The sequence below is a fragment of the Coturnix japonica genome, chromosome 10 (genome assembly GCF_001577835.2).
Source record: "Coturnix japonica isolate 7356 chromosome 10, Coturnix japonica 2.1, whole genome shotgun sequence".
NCBI classification, from domain to species: domain Eukaryota; kingdom Metazoa; phylum Chordata; class Aves; order Galliformes; family Phasianidae; genus Coturnix; species Coturnix japonica.
The window spans coordinates 15,018,340-15,033,490 of record NC_029525.1 but is presented as its reverse complement, the minus strand read 5'-3'; the positions used below and the strand labels follow the sequence as shown (position 1 = coordinate 15,033,490).

The 15,151-nt window shown below is 44.4% G+C and overlaps 1 protein-coding gene across 1 annotated transcript in view; it reads left to right on the top strand.

Annotated features, from left to right (window-relative positions):
* Window positions 1-15,151, top strand: part of FAM169B (family with sequence similarity 169 member B) — a 185,793-nt gene that overhangs the window by 54,526 nt on the left and 116,116 nt on the right. Inside the window, exons 7-8 of the transcript XR_004308540.1 lie at window positions 6,508-6,629; window positions 7,688-7,897. The gene's annotated coding sequence lies outside the window, so the exon portion shown is untranslated. The remainder of the gene's footprint in view (window positions 1-6,507; window positions 6,630-7,687; window positions 7,898-15,151) is intronic.

The window sequence follows — 15,151 nt, the reverse complement described above, 5'->3', positions numbered from 1 at the left end:
TAATGCATTGTCAAAGTACGGCCTAATTTTCTTACCTAGAGTGTGTATGAAGAGGGATTGGCATCAGGAACAGGCCATTAAGCAATTGAAACTCTAATAGAAAAACATAACCTTATCACAGATTTAAAAAAAAAAAAAAAAAAACCCTCAGAAAATAGCTCAAATATAAGGTTAATTGGAGCCAGAAATGTCAAACTAATGTAGCAATTTACCCTGGGAGACTGCCCTGGCCTTTGAGTATAGCAGTAGTACAGACTACTGAGTAGGATAGTGGAGAAATATAATAGGATTTTATGTAGTCCCCTGTCATATTAAACGTTCTTTGCAATTAATTTCTTGTTGCAATGTTATTTTCAATGACCTATTTTTTTTTGACCTCCTACAATCTTTAAGATACCAAAGTAGGGCGTAAGGGAATTCACATTTCTTAAAAAAATAATAATAATAAAAAAAATCACTTAACTATCGATACTTCTATTGCAGTGTAGACTGATATTAACTCAGAGTGGTTTAAAAATGCCATTGACTCATTCTAGAATAGCCTTAAGTCTATGAGCTGTACTGATCCATTCAGGAAAAAAATGCAGTCTTTGAATGGTTTGCTTAGAAACAAGTGGGAGTCCTCTTGGACTGAGAGTCTGAGGATGCTTGCCCTGTTGGTGAAACATGATACTTGGTCCTCCTTGTGCTTCTGGCTTTTTCTGATGGCTGGACATCAGACTAAAACAGCTGTGTCACAATACAGATATTGTGACCTGGCCCAATTAATCAAAAACTACTGGGCTTGAAATTAATGATAAATTCCCAAAGTTGTGGAATAGCCAGGGGATCCTTCTAGATTCTGACTCTTCTGACTTACACTAAATCTCTTCCGTATTAGCTGGATAAAACATCCATTCTCATTCTGAAGCATTTTTTTATACAGTAGTAAACTATGGAATTTGTGTTTCTCAGGAGGCCTTATGTTTCCTGACAGCATCTCTCTGTCTGAAGCTGCAAGATCATTCCAGGGCAGTATGAGACCTCCATCAGAGAGGCAGGGAGATGTCTGATAGAAACACAGCATGTGGTTTGGGAGGGAATAGATAATCTCTACAGGTCCCTTTCACTCCTGTTTTTCTATTATTCTAAAAGAAGTAAAGTGGTGATAATGTACCTCATGCTCGTGTTTGCAGTCAAGGAGACCAGTTAAAAGGAGAGAGAACAGTAGAGGCAACAAAACTTTTCAATCCTGAATAAGAACTCTTAACATAAGCCCAAGTGTTTTCCAAGCAAGTGTCCTCAACTGTTTTCCCTGTGGTAGTAAGGATTTTTTATTTTTTAAGTAGAACTGGAACCAAATATCACTGAATCAAAGAAGTCTGCATTAATCAAAGCACATCAAAGAGGTTCCTCATCAGTTGCCTGGAGCAACAGAATCTGCAGTGTATCATCTTTCTTGCTTCATGCTAAGCTGGAGGAATTCAGAGGAAAGAATTTTGTGTGTTTGCTCTCAAATGAACACAAAAATAGTATTCTCAAGGCTTTTTTAATAACTCATTGGATTGATCTGTTTAGCCACTGCAGTTTCTGAATTCCAGACTTGGATTGCCCAGAAATGATTTTCATAAGAAAATCAGTCAAATCAGCCTTTAAATATAATGGTGGATTTCCCCCCTTGACAAAGTTCCAGACTTGCTTCCTGTTCTCTTCCTAGGACAAATGGTGCCATGCAACCCTCATTGCCTCTCTACAGACGGGATATATTCTTAGCATATAGAAAGAGGAAGCAGCTCAGCAGAAACAATAAACAGAATTCTGGGTTTAAGTAAGAAACACTGTCCTTGGATCAATATTTTCTGCTGTTCCCCAATACAGAAATTAGGGGTATTTATGTTTACAGTCTATTCCTAGAAAATCAATTTGTTATCTAAAGCTTGCTAACACTCAATGTAACCAAGTGATTACTCAGGCATTGAAAGTGCTGAAGTTTAAATCTCAGCTGGATTGATTCTTACACTTGCTTGAGCAGTTGATAAAACGCTCACCAGCAAAACCTCTTTGTCCATCCCGGGGAGTTTCATTGCAGCATTGGTAGATACTCAGATATTTCACGTTGATTGCTTCTGCTGAAAATAAAAATCCAGCAACACACGAGCACAGTGATCAACCTGCAGTAACACTGAGGCTGGCGTTATGTTTGTATGGTTTTCTAGGTCACATGTTCTACACCACCTTCCTAATGAGTCCCAGAGCATTTGGCAGAATGTGTACCCATGGGCTGAGTCTCCTTCCCCAGCTCAGGGATGGAACGTGTTGGCAATTCAGTTCAAGAAACACTTCAGTCTGGTTGTTAAAACAGGAAGAGAAGAACAGGAGTTCTCCAACCGAAACTGCAGGGGGAATTTTAGTGTGGTAGAATTTAATTATCCCAACTGGAATAAGGCCAACATCCAGGAGTTTACAATACCCTCTGCTCTTGCAAAAAAAATGCCATAGGATCTTTAAGAATCACTAGTGGTCAGTGGGCTTCACATCACGTCTCAGAGATTAATCGGAAGTGTAGATAGTTAAATATTTCATATCAGAAATATATTTAGATGGGCACTGGCTGCAGCATTCAGGTTCAGGAAGGAATTAAACAGTTGTGGAGGTGATATTAATCTTAATAAAAATGATCCCATTAAATTCAGCTGACATGTGATGGGTGAATAACATTGAAGGACCCATAAGGTGATATTTTGGTATACTAAATCACCAGTCATCTTTGGTGACCATCAGCATCACATCGTTTGGAGGAAAGGAACAGAAAAGGTTAACAGCATCCTTTGTATAATAGGGTCAACTCCTGTGGAAATCTGTATGATGAATTTACCCTGATTTCTGTTTAAGTGGAAGCTATGTGCAAATGAATTGGGAAATGGGTGTAAGTGGCAGTATTACACTGTGTTAATTAGCCTGGCATTGATGAACTCTACAAAGCCTGGGAACTTCCACAGCAGGAAAGAGAGCACAGCACAGAGAATCCCTTTCGTCATGACTGACTTGTGCCATGGGACATCAATTAAAAACCAGACCAGGCCACTTTTAATCGCTTTAATGAGGAATTAGGGTGGTTTTTTTTTTGTTGTTTTTTTTTTTTTTTTAAATCTTTGTTGAACTGTCTGTCTACTTTTCTACACTACATCTCATCACAACGGTAGATGAGGTGCTAATTACTTGGCTGCTTTTCTAAGCACAAGGTTTGTTATTCTATACTGTACCTGTCGTCATAGGCTCTGATATTTGGGGTCAGTGGGCATTACTGTATCACCAACTGTAATAAAGAGTAGAAGGCCAATGATCCCGTATGTCTGTTGTTAAAATGAAGGAAGACTTGCAGAGTTCTCCCTGTTTGTACATCCCAGTACAATGGTACTTACACCATAACAGTATTGTCTCAGGGAACATAAGTCTGCTACAGGATATTGCCACTTTAACCACCTGAACTGCCTTTTAGTTCCAGTTTCAATTCGGTGTCAAAAATATTACCCCGTTTAAGATTAATTTGTGGCAAAATGTCATATTAATACAGCTATATTTCCCAGGGGATAAATATGGCCTTTTGAAGAGCAGCCATGGCAGAGTGCTAGATAGGACTACAGAGAATTATCAACAGGCTTTTTCTTTAGCAAATGTCATGCTACCAGAAGAATGGTGCAGTTTGCAGTAAGTGTAGTGTACGGACTGTTCTATTATGAGAGCGAGGTTATGATATTTTCTTCCTATTAATCCATATCTCATCTCTAATTATATTAGCACCTCTCAGTGACACCTGATTAAGAATCTGAGGGGGAAACTGTCAGTTGTCTATAAATCCATCAGCATTGTATCATATTTATTTTTGGCACTTTAACTATTTTGGGAGGGTGATGTTTACCTTGAGGTTTGCACATCATTGGTGGAATTACTTCTGGTTTACACCAAAGTGTCTGCAGTCACCATTGAGCCCTATGTAATACTGGGGCATTTGCTTATAAGCAGCTAAACCCAGCACCAGTTCTAAGCAACTGTAATTCCAGTGAAACCAATAACAAGTGCACCTGCATGTGCTACGACTGACTTTGGAACAATATATCAGGTATTCTCTTTGTACCTGAAGTAGAATAAACTTTGTATTTCATTGCACCTTCGGTACCTGTGGTACGCCTTGGATATGTCTGAGCTATTGAAAACAAACTTCTTAACAGCCCTCAGATGTAAGGGAAGGGAAGATGAAAAAAAGTCTTAAAACGAATCTCTTGCCTCACAGCATTCCACCAAGATGACTCAGAAAGTGACAAGGGAACCAAACTGCAAATTAGGCTCTAGTGTTTGTTGAAGACATTTGCCACCGGTAAAAATGAGTTATTGAAACAGTAAAGCTGAGGACTTCAGAGAAACTTTGATTGACAACAATAATTATAGCTATTCTTGTTCCTGTAAGAAATACAGCACAGGCTAGGCGTAATAAATGTATGAAAATGATATTCTAAATCTGAGCAGAAGCAGATATAAGTCCAAACAGTTTGTGTCTTCTGTACAAGCGCCTGTGCATTTTTATGTCTTAGAAGTAGCAGTAGCTACCAGGCAGGTGTGTAAATGTGATTAGCCAGCTAACCAGTGAATGTTTTCTAAATAAGCCTCTTTGAATACAGACTGTCTTGCATCAGTAGTGTTCAAACCGGTGAAAGAGCTGGGGTTCAGCACCCAAGCCTGGCTGTGTAGCAGGGAGGTCAGTCTGGGGGTTCTGCAGAGCAGATGCAGTTCATGGGACACTTGACCTCTGCTTCTGTCTGTGGAGGAGATGCCTAATAAATGTTTGAACCACCTTCAGGCACTTCCAACGTGGTCACATAATCTCTATCTGAGGATAACCCTATGTTTGGAGCCTGAACTTCTGCAATATTCCTTACAGGCAAAGAGGGGATAGAGCTGAAGAGAACTGTCTAATGTATCCACAGGCAGCTTTCAGCCTTAGATGGGGAACCACTGTGAAGACCTAGAGCTAGAAACTCTTCTTTGTGGCTAAACAGCACCCTCACACCTGACACTTGCATATTACTAAATCCTAGTGTCATCTCTAAACTGCACCATAGTACAGGATGAATGCAGAAGGTTCAGGAGTACTTCAGCCTCTGGTTCTCATTCTAAAGCGTCTGGATTTTCTAATGCTGTGGAAATCTAAATCTAAAATGCTTTGTAGCCAGTTCCTTTTGTTTTTGTCTCTCTAGCTTGACGTCTGCCTCGTATTTCCTTCTCCTGCTGTTAAAATCATGCTTGTTACTGAAAAACCTTGCATCCTTTCCAACCCTCTGACATAGTGAAAGCAGGCTTACATCTGTACTTTGCAAGCAAGCAGCTCCAATTGCTCCACCAGATGTGTATACTGTGAGATCACTTTCCTTCTTCCCATTTCTGGTCTGAGATCTGGATTCATTTAATGACACCAGGCAAAGAATGGAAGAAGGCAGCACTGTAGCTGTTTCTTTCAAGGCTGCAGTGGTGCAAAGAAAGTGACTGTAGACTGCTGGTTGCTTTTACTGAACTCATCAGAACACATTGCTGAGAATTATTCAGTGGGATTCACATTCACGAGAAAAAGAGAAGTATGAAGTTACTCAATCCACAAGTGCTGAGAAGGAGTTAAATTAAGGGGGGAGAAAGAAAAAAAAAAATAGGAAAAAAAAATCCTTAATGCTGAAGAAAGATTATGCTGGCTTACTTATCAGGTTCATGCTGAGCCAAGTTGTAATTGGAATGTACCCTTTGTAAAGTTTATTGGGTCCTGGGGCAGCTTGTTACTGAACCGGTCAATTAATCTATTTTTTTTTTTTAATGAGTTAGGGGATTTCCTTTTGTGGAAAATCACCAGGAAACCTGACCAAATGCCCACAGCTCGGGGAAAGCGTGGCCTTAACATATAGAAAACCCTTCCTCCATAATTAGGAGAGGAAATAGACACCTCCCCTTACGGGCAGCACATTTGACCAATCCAGGGACAAAATAGATGGGATTTCACCATTGACTTAGAGGTTGTCCAGGGAAGATCACCATGAAACAAGATTACTTGAATGCAGCTTGGTGTTGAAGGAAATAGAACTGTTGAGTCTCCCTGCTGAGAGACAAATGATTTCCTTTTAAAAACCTGTTTGTTCCATGCTGTAACTCCCAATGTAGCAATAATTAATGATATCAGAAGGTTACGAAAGACATTTTGTTATGCTTGCTCTGTTCTAGGCATGAAATTGGATTAACATGAAGATAAACTTCGACTTTAAATCTGTTGAGGAAATCAGTAATTATGTCAAAATTCACAAATATTAATCTTTTTAAGTGTGTCAGGACACTGTTCATCTATCAGCAAAACATTTTGCCCTGTCAGAATTCTGTTGAAATGTTAATTTCATTAAATACTTGGATTTCCAATAGCAGAATATTGTAAAGATGCTGCTTATTGAATAAAGGAAAACAATCTCACCTCCAGAAACATGGTTATTTCTGTTCCAGTGGCATCCTGCCAGTACCCTCTCATGAGGAAGAATCAATTTGCAAGCTATTGAATAAACCCTTGGGCTCTGCCTTGGAGAGGTGACCACCCATGAAACCAACTGACATGAAAGCACCTCAAGGTATGATAGTGAATTAATAGTGTACCTTTGCTGCAAATGAGCATGTGGAGACACTGTTGGCTTTAGGGGCAAGCAGCAGGGCAGTTATAAAGACTGAAATTAAGTTAGGTAAAAGATCACTGGGTGATTAGGAAGAGAAGGGACTCCTTCTCAAACATTTAATGAGTTCAGTGCTGGCCCTCATTCTACAGTAGCTAATTTTAATCTGGTTGTTATTTTAAAAATAAAGAGGTGGAACAGTTGTGTGAGTATGTATGCAGTGGAACAGCCTGTGATGAAGTCTGCTTAGTTGTGGCATTGTTGCTACTGATTCTCTTGAGATGAAAACTCAGCAGGGTACGCCTGAATATGTTGCAGTCATACCTTCCCATTGCAATTTGGCTATACCCTAAGGGGGCACGTTAGCTTTGAGTGCCCATTTAATTAAGTAGCCTGGTAGTAGTAGCAGAAAAAATAACCTTCAGTGACAGATTGTGGCCCTGCATGTGTAGGGTCAGTGGGGAGGGATGAGGTTGGAGATTCTTGAGGTCCCTTCCAACCTGGGCCATTCTGTGATTCCCTTCACTGAGGGGGCATCATCCAAAAGGCTGGCAGGTGTCTTAGCAAAATGTTAGTTTGCTTTTGTGTTGGCCAAAAGGGAAGGTGTTTGTAGGAACAAGTGTGTATCAAGTGAGAAGGGAAGGTTTTCCAGTTGCTGAATGTCAGGAAAACCCAAGGTGAAGGCTAACAGGTAGTTGAGTGTTTTCCTGAGCATATCTTGCTCATCTGTTTCAGATGAGTTACCACTGTTCAAAAAATCTGGAGTTTGTGCTCTTAGGTAGAAAAAACATCATAATAAGAAAATATTTTTACAAACAATGACTATTTTTAATATGTTCTCATAAAATATTTTAAGGTATATACTACCCATGTCCAGACTTCTCTTAAAAATGTGGTGAAAAAAAGCATTCAACCTTCAGAAGTATTTATTATTGGCAGCAAATGTTTTCATTTCAAAATTTCTTGTTCTGTTTTTTGAAAATGTTCATCAAATATCACATATTTTTTCTCTCTTCTAGATAAGCTGTCATATTAATAAAACTGAGAGGGAGGGTACGAAAGCAGAGAGTGGCCGTGGAGGATTTTCCAGTGTGGCTATGGAGACACTCAGCTCCCATTCATCAGGACTGTTCTTTGCATCTCTCTGACCTGACCTGTTGGCAGGATGTGGCTATTGCATTTCTTGTCCTGCGGTGTTCAACTCGGTGCTCTGCCATGTGATCTGACTGGTAAGTCGAGGGTTTCTACATTGTGCCCTGTGTAGATGTGTCTTAAGTGTGACTGGAAGGAAAATTAAGCCCAGGTTTAACCTCTGGTGATAATCAGAAAACATTCCTTGCTGCTGTTGGCTTTAGTGAGAACTACAAAGTCTTTGTGTGGAGGAGATAATTAAATCTCTAATGTTTATAAATTATCCAGGCAGTATTATATAAAAAGTTTTCTATGATGACCAACTCAAATATAAAGAGGTTGTCTCATTATTTTTCATTTTGTTGCGATCTATTTCTCTTCACCAATTTCTTATTCATTTTTTCCTATATCCCAAACTCTTTTCTTTATCGCAGGCTGCTCGCATGGGCTTAGCCATAAAATCATCTCTCTGTGAAAGAAACATCCTTCTATTTATTGTGTCTATTTTTTTATGATGACTTTTACTTTGAATTTATTTAACAATACTGTACTCCTTCCCTTTCACTACATTGTAACTGCTCCTTCCTGTGTCATTTGGAACTGGCCAAAGTTGGCAGATCTCAAATTTCTTTTTCCTTTTTGAATTGTGCAGATTCTTTCTCCTTCAGTGATAATGGGCATTGTGTTCCCTTAGAAATATTTTTGGGGGCCTATTATTTCTCAGCCACTTCAGTTGGCAAACTGAAGGCCTGGAAACAAATTAGCTTGGATGGCAGCCCAAGCTGTCAAAATGAGCCTTCCATTCATTACTGAATCATCCTCCTCCTGCATTTAGATCTTCAGTCCCACTTTTCCAGTAAGCTTCTCAGTTGAGTTATTGGAATTCTTTTTTTTCTGTCACTTTTGAACTTGCTACTCCAGTCTACTTCACTTTCGACCACACAGCAAAGCTACTTCCCCATTATCTGGAAGTAATGAACTAATAAATGCTGGTGTAGAGGGCACAGCTGGGCATTATTTTTGGTAGAAGACATTAAAATTATATTTTCCTCACATATTCTTTCTCTGTGAGTTACCAGAGTCTGAGGCCTTGATCACTTTGTCAGGCAAGAAACTCCATGTAGGAAAACTGATTCCCATGTTGGTATCATTAAAATCATATTATTAGTCTTGCTCTGAAAAGTTCTGGGGATGAGGTAGGAAGGTCTTGTATCCTTCACATATTTTACGTCCTTTATTCTCTTCCACTTCTTTCTTTTTCTTTTCTTTTTAATTCTTTTAATTTTTTTTTGGTGTGTTCGTTTGAAGATTCCAGTGCTATCTGGAAATAATGCTGAACTATGTTAGGGAATCCATAGGGGGGAGTAGTATGCAGGCAGGATCGTATCACTTACAGATTTTAATGGGGTAGACAAGGAAAACTGATGCAGAGCTTGCAGTGTCTTATCCTAAAGGTTGGCATAAATGTTAGTTACCATTCCGTGTGTCTTTATTGTCTTTATGACAAGCAGTTCTGCAGGAGGGCCAAGATAAAGCCTTTAGGCTTATACTGAAATCTCATGTAAAATGTATGAAATTACCCCTAATTCTGTTGTGCAGTTCTGGTGGACTTACTTCATAGAAGGAAGGAAGAAGGAGCAAATTTCTTGACCAAAACCTGATGTACAGTATTACTGTTATGAACTAGAGAAATTTCCATTGGAGATCCAGCTGTTGGGATGAGGTGTGCAGGGAGGAACAAGAATTAATCCTTGTAAAGAAATCCTTGTGTATCCACACAGATACTCAATGTATTTTGGTTAGTCTGTTCTAAACATGAATTCGGATTCTCTTTGCAAGTACTCTCCAGAGTACAGATATCTGTGAATGATGAATATAAGGAATTGGGGGGATAGGCAGTTCTGGGTGGTATGAAAGAAGTGTTTGAGAATGTTTAGGTAGAAATGGTTTAGTATACACAAAGATTCTTGATCTGAGCTTAAGACACTGTGCTTACTTAGGGTGTGCTAAAGCTAGGATGAATGCAATTCCATAGCAAACAAGAAATGGATTTGGCTTCAGTGCACAAAACTCTGGATCTTATTGTGATTTCTTAGAATGAAGTCTATTCAGATAAAAGCTACCTCATATCTGGGTCTGAAAAGCCAACTTTGTGATCTGCAACTGTGATTAAGGTGGAAGAACTTTACTTGGAAGAACTTACAGCATAAACCAACAGAAATGACTTGCTTGCAGCCAGAGAACAAAGGGGAAAAGACAGTGTTGGGAATGATTAGGTAAGGGGTAGACAACAAGATGAAAAATGTCCTTATGCAGCTTGCAGACATGATCCACCCATGTCATGAACAGGATTACAAGTGTTTTGAGAAGCATATTTTGAAAGACAGAAATACAGAAAGTAGAGAGAAGGACAACAAGGATGAGTAGAGTTATTAAATGACTTTTGTTGGAGAGGTTAAGTAAAATAGATTAGTTCAGCTTGGAAGAGAGACAAGTAATACAGGTGTGTGTGAAGTCAGAAATGACACGGGAAAAGTGAATTGGAAATGACTATCCCCTTGTAATACAAGACTAAGGGGTCAATAAAGGGAATATTCAGGCAGCTACTTTAGTGCACAACATCTAGAAGTGCTTTTTCACAGAGTGCATAATTCAGTTGTTGAACTTATTGCTGACAGATATAGATTCGAGAAGCAATTAGACAAATTCGTGGAAAATGGGTCCAGCAGGGGCTATTAAACACGCTGATGCAGATGCAACCTCTGGCTCAGGAAATCCCTAACTGGCAGATTGCCAGAAGCTGGAAGTGGAAGAAGCATCATGGTAGGCCTGACATGCTTTTCTTTTGACCACTCTGGGTTTGCCAGTGTGGGTTTCAAGCCTAGATGGAAGATGGTGTTTCTTAGGCTTCTGTTTATCCTTTGGCATTGCTCATATTCCATGTCTTATTTCATTGAATTCCCTCTCTTTACAGAGCTGTATTATATTGTGTGGGTTTGATGTCTGACAATAGTTGAATTATACAGTACAAAGAATAAAGTATCAGCCTGCTCTTGTGTCAGTACAGCAATGCATAAACCACCATAATTAACCCTGTGGCAGACCACACAGGCTTTCCATCCCATCCCTGCCCAAATGGCTGAATGGGAAGGATTAGCATTTCAGCACTTCCAGAAAGTTACACAATCAAGGGTCTGACAGAAAAAGGGAGGGAATGAATTCCAAAGCATCTTCCAGTAGGATTTCATACTTCTAAACCACTTTCAGATTAACAGTGACTGATGAGTCTATGGCCAACCTGCTTTGCCACTTCATATACAAAAATGCTGTACTTCTCGGCTATACTTTGCCCCTCATAATTTCCAGATGTAGAAACTCGTGGAGTGCTTTAAATCATCTGTACATGTTGAATTCAGCCAGGGAGATCAATTTGCTCGAATAATGTCCCTGTGCAGCTGGGAACGCCCACTGCCCTGACACTAACTTCTTGGGCAACATCAAGCAAATCCTCAGCTTCTCAGCCCTTTCAGCAAACTGATTTCCAAGGGTGGATATACAGAGAATTGCAGTCTGGCCACAGCTTCATCCTTTTGTCTGCCATTTTCTTTCTCTTGGATTAGTGTTTTCTCTTCCTTCCTTCCTTCCTCCCTTCCTCCCTTCCTTCCTTCCTTCCTTCCTTCCTTCCTTCCTTCCTTCCTTCCTTCCTTCCTTCCTTCCTTCCTCCTTTTCCTTCTTCTTTCCTTCCTTCTTCTTCCTTCCTCCTCTTCTTCTTCTTCTAACGTATAGTTTTGTTGTGTCGGATTGGTTGTTTTTTTTTGAGTATTTGTAGTTTCCCCGGGGGGGGAAGGGGGGGGCGGGCCCCTCGGGGGGGCCCCCCTCCGGGGGTTTTTTGTTGGGCGGGAGCTGGCACTTGTGGGGCAGGAGGTGGCACTTTGTGGGGCAGGAGGTGGCACTTGTTTGGGGCAGGAGGTGGCACTTGTGGGGCAGGAGGTGGCACTTTTGGGCAGGAGGTGGCACTTGTGGGGCAGGAGTTGGATGATGTGGAGCCGGAAATGGTATTTGTAGGGCACAGGTGGATGTTGTGGGGCAGGATTTGGCACTTATGGGGCTGGAGGTTACACTTGTGGGGCAGGAGGTGGAACTTGTGGGGCAGGAGATGGCACTTCTGGGCAGGAGGTGGAAGTTGTGGGGCAGGATTTGGTACTTGTGGGGTGGGAGATGGCACTTGTGGGGCTGGAGGTGGCACTTGTGGGATGGTAGGTGGAACTTGTGGGGCAAGACTTGGAACTTGTGGTGCAGGAGATATCACACGTTGGGCAGGAGTTGGCACTTCTGTGGCGGGAGGCTGAAGTTGTGGGGTGGGAGGTGGCACTTGTTGGGCAGGAAGTGGCACTTGTGGGGTGGGATTTTTCACTTGTTTGTCATGTGGCCACAATTGTTGGGCGGGAGGTGGCACTTGTGGGGCAGGAGGTGGGATGATGAGGGGCAGGAGCTGGCACTTGTGAAGCATGAGCTGCACTTGTGGGGCAGGAATTGGCACTTGTGGGGCAGGAGGGTGGCACTTGTTGGGTGGGAGGTGGATGATGTGGGGCAGGAGGTGGCACTTGTGGAGCAGGATGTGGAAGTTGCGTGGCAGGATTTGGCACTTGTGGGGTGGGAGGTGGAACTTGTGGGGCATGAGGTGGAATTTGTGGGGTGGTAGGTTGCACTTGTGGGGCAGGAGTGGCACTTGTGGGGAGGGATGTGGCACTTGTGGGGGCCAGGAGTTGGCACTTGTGGGGCTGGAGGTGGCACTTGTGGGGCAGGAGGTGGATGATGTGGGGCAGGAGTTGGCACTTGTGGAGCAGGAGGTAAAAGTTGCGGGGCAGGATTTGGCACTTGTGGGGCAGGATGTGGCACACGTTGGGCAGGAGTTGGCACTTGTATGGCGGGATGTTGAAGTTGTGGGGCGGGAGGTGGCATTTGTGGGGCTGGAACTGGCTCTTGTGGGCCGTGAGGTGGAAGTTGTGGGGCAGGAAATGGCACTTGTGGGGGGTCAGGAGGTGGCACTTGTTGGGCAGGAGGTGGAACTTATGGGGTGTGACGTGGAAGTTGTGGGGCGGGAGGTGGCACTTGTGGAATTGGAGTTGGCACTAGTGGGGCAGAAGGTGGAAGTTGTGGGGAAGTATTGGCACTTGTGGGGCAGGAGGTGGAACTTGTGGGGCAGGAGGTGGTACTTGTGGGACGAGAAAGGGTGGGGCTTACTTGGTTGGGGCAGAAGGTGGAAAGCTTTAGGGGGGGCGTTACGTGGAAGTTGTGGGGCGGGAGGTGGCACCTGTGGAAATGGAGATGGCACTAGTGGGGCAGGTAGTGGCACTTGTGGGGCGGGATATGGAACTTATGGGGCAGGAGTTGACACTTTTGGGGGCAGGAGGTGGAAGTTGTGGGGCTGGACGTGGCACTTGTGGGGCGGGAGTTGGCAATTTTGGGGGAGGGTGGTGGCACTTGTTGGGCAGGAGGTGGCACTTGTGGGGCAGGAGGTGGCACTTGTGGGGCAGGAGGTGGTACTTGTGGGGCGGGAGGTGGCACTTGTGGGGCAGGAGGTGGTACATGTGGGGCGTTACGGTGGGAAAAAAAGGAAAAGTTTGTGGGGCGGGAGGTGGCTGCTTTTGAGTGGGGGGCCAGGAGGTGGAAGCTTGTTGAGCGGTCAGTTAGGTAGATGGAAGTTGTGGGGCGGGAGGTGGCACTTGTGGGTCGGGAGGTGGCACTACTGGGGCAGGAGGTGGAAGTTGTGGAGTGGGAGGTGAAGTTGTGGGGCAGGAGGTTGCACTTGTGTGTCAGGAGGAGGAAGTTGGGCGGTCAGTGACACTTGTGGGGCAGGAGGTGGATTATTTGGGGGGGAGGTGGCAGTGGTGTGGCAAAATGTGGCACTTGTGGGGCAGGAGCTGGCACTTCAGGGGAATGAGCTGGCACTTGTAGGGCAGGAATTGGCACTTGTAAGGCAGGAGGTGGAACTTGTGGGGCGGGATGTGGCACTTGTGGGGTGGGAGGTGGCACTTGTGGGGCAGGAGGTGGCACTTGTGGGGCAGGAGGAGGCTGTTGTTGGGCGGGAGGTGGGACTTGTGTAACAAGAGGTGGAAATTGTGCGGTGGGATGTGGCACTTGTGGGGCAGGGGGTGGCACTTGTGGGGCGGGATGTGGCAGTTGTGGGGCAGATGATGACACCTGTGGGGCGGGAGGTGGATGTTTTGGGGAAGGAGGTTGAAGTTGTGGGGGAGGGGTTGGCACTTGTGGGGCAGGAAATGTTACTTGTGGGGCAAGAAGTGGCTCTTGAAGGGCAGGAGGTGGCACTTGTGGGGCAGGAGTTAATTCTTGTGGATCTGGAGGTGGCACTTGTGGGCTGGAGGTTGCACTTGTGAGGCGGGAGGTGGAAGTTGTGGGGCGGGTGGTGGCAGTTGTGGGGCTGGAGGTATCACTTGTGCGGGCAGGAAGTGGCACTGCGAGTGTGGGGGAAGAGGGTGAGCACTTGAGGGGTGCATAGGAGGCTGGGCACTTGTGGGCAGAAGTTGGTACATGTGGGGCGGGAGGTGGCACTTGTGGGCAGGAGGTGGCACTTGTGGTGCGGGAGGTGGAACTTGTGGGGCGGGAGGGTGGAACTTGTGGGTCAGGAGTTGGATTTGTGGGGCGGGTTGTGGCACTTTGGGGCGGGTTGTGGCACTTGTGGGGCGGGAGGTGGCACTTGTGGGGCGTGAGGTGGAAGTTGTGGGGCGGCAGGTGGCAATTGTGGGTCAGGAGGAGGCATTTGTGAGGCAGGAGGTGGATGATGTGGGGCAGGAGGTGGCACTTGTGAGGGAAGAGGTACTTGTGGGGCAGGAAGTGGCACTTGTGGGGCAGGAGGAGGCACTTGTGGGCAGGGAGGAGGCACTTGTGGGGCAGAAGGTGGCACTTGTGGGGCAGGAGTTGGCACTTGTGGGGCTGGAAGTGGCACTTGTGGGGCTGGAGGTGGCACTTGTGGAATTGGAGTTGGCACTAGTGGGGCAGAAGGTGGAAGTTGTGGGGAAGTATTTGGCACTTGTGGGGCAAGAGGTGGAACTTGTGGAGCAGGAGGTGCATTTGTGGAGGGAGGCTATGAGTTGACAGCTTGTGGGGGGGGCAGAGAGGTGGCAAGCTTGTTGGGGGCAGTGAGGTTGGCAGGCTTGTGGGGCAGGAGTTGGCACTTGTGGGGCAGGAGGTGGTCCTTGTGGGACGAGAGGTGGCACTTGTTGGGCAGGAGGTGGAACTTATGGGGCGTTACGTGGAAGTTGTGGGGGCGGGAGGTGGCTCTTTTGAGGGCAGGGAGGTGGAACTTGTGAGCCAGGAGAGCTGAGAAGGTT